At 36.9% G+C, this 1,974-nt stretch overlaps 1 long non-coding RNA gene across 1 annotated transcript; it reads right to left on the reverse strand.

Moving 5' to 3' along the window:
- Positions 1-208: 208 nt before the first annotated feature.
- On the reverse strand, positions 209-1,687 carry LOC140886079 (uncharacterized). Its single transcript, XR_012151414.1, has 4 exons — positions 1,555-1,687; positions 1,399-1,422; positions 1,035-1,107; positions 209-430 (listed from the first exon to the last, which is right to left on the reverse strand). It is a non-coding gene; the product is annotated as an uncharacterized lncRNA (long non-coding RNA).
- Positions 1,688-1,974: the final 287 nt, after the last annotated feature.

Raw genomic sequence — 1,974 nt, forward strand, 5'->3', positions numbered from 1 at the left:
CTGATTTAATATTTAATGATCAAACAACCAGGATTAATTAATTAAAACAGCGAAAACGAGTTAAAAATTTGCGTTTGGGCCTACAGAAATTTCGGCATGACCTATTCGTAAATAGGACATCCCAAAAACCTGTACAACACAACCAGCAATATATACTCGAAAATAGAGTCACAACTCCAATATACAAACCTATAGCCGCACTGGCCAGGACTAAACACATGCAGAGCCGGCAAGGCTCGATCACACAAATAACAATTCAAAACAAGGTCCAAAACTATTTATACAGATACACAGGGCATCACCCCGGCAAATATAAAACTCGCTAAACTGATATATATACATATATCTGGGAACTCGACTCCACGCTCGCCTCACTGGGTACCACTAGATGACGCTCCACCAGATGCGTCAAATCCCCCTGGATAACCTGCTATGGAATCACAAACAACCACAACATAAAAAGAAAACAGGGGTCGGACCCCAGTACGACGAACTATAAAAATTACGACAAATATAACTGACATGAATAAAATCAAGTACAATGCAATGAAATGCAATGTAATGCGTGACAGATATCAATGAAATAAGGGATACCAAAAGAAGTCCAAATAATCGTATCACAATAAACTCAGTGGCCACCCGTGCCAGGAACGCAGCAGACCTCGAATCATCACTGCTATCCATACACGTAGCATCGGAGGGTGACAGGAGCGACCCGTCCAGCCTCATGCTATCATCAGGAGTGTCGTATGTAGCATCGGAGGGCAACAGGATCTACCTGTCCGTGCCTCATGCTATCTCAGGAGTGCACTAAAACAATGTCACTCGCTCCATGATGACTCAATACATCTCAAGAGATCAATATCAATAGCAATCAAAGGAGTCAAGGCTCAACGTGCTATGTAAACTTGTAAATGAGTGAATGAAATCATATAATCCACGTAAGCACATAAAACACATTATCACTCATTACAAAATACTTAATATCATTACATGCCATTATAGGCGTCGTAATATAAACAGCTCATACGTACCTCAACCGACACTTAATTACCACAAAAATATCTCAAGTATTTCTCGGATATTCCAATCCCAAATTTTCAGAATCTGTAATTCCAGAAAAATTGCTCATAAATCCTAAAATTCATATTTAATATTAAAACATCCTATCAATGAACAAATATCGAATATACGACTCTAAAAGTCAAAATACCCTAAGTAGAACAATCTGAATTTTCCGAAAATTCCTACAAATTTCGAAAATTCGCATTTATATTTTCTAAAGCATCTAAACACTCAATTAATGAATAATCAACACTTAAATTCGAAAATCCCCAATATAAAAAAATCTGGAAATTCGAAATAAATCCCAAATAAATTCTGAAAAATATCGAATACCTTCAATCGACTTCGATATAATACCTACAACCAATAATAAATCAAATATCAATTATCGGATGTCAATTGAATCGAAATACCAAAATTCGAAACCCTAAATTCAAAATTATACCTCAAAGCTTGGAATTAAAGGGTTAAACAACTAACACAACCTACCCCTAAACTCCGGCGACGATCGGCGGCGGCGAACGGCGGTGAACGACGGCGGCTGGTGCGACGGGTTTTCGGAAATTTCAATAAAAATATGAAATATGGGTACCGAAAGATAGCTCTCGTCGCGAGGATTCCGGAACTATATTTACTTTTGAAAATCGATAACCGACGGAAAAGTTACGGCGATTTGAAGCGATAGGAAAATTTTGGAAAAGAAAAGAACAAGGAAGACGATGATGAATACCGAGGAGAGAGAAATAGAATATATATCCGTATATAGTAATTAGATATGTATTGGTTTAATGTGTGTCTTATTTTATTCATTCGGGGTTAAAACTTGACCCGGTTTGAGTTATTTCAACTCCTGTGTGATTTATAAATCAAATATGCAATTTAATATCATCTATAAACCGATATTTATAA

The sequence above is a fragment of the Henckelia pumila genome, chromosome 3, assembly GCF_033568475.1.
Source record: "Henckelia pumila isolate YLH828 chromosome 3, ASM3356847v2, whole genome shotgun sequence".
Classification (NCBI taxonomy): Eukaryota; Viridiplantae; Streptophyta; class Magnoliopsida; order Lamiales; family Gesneriaceae; genus Henckelia; species Henckelia pumila.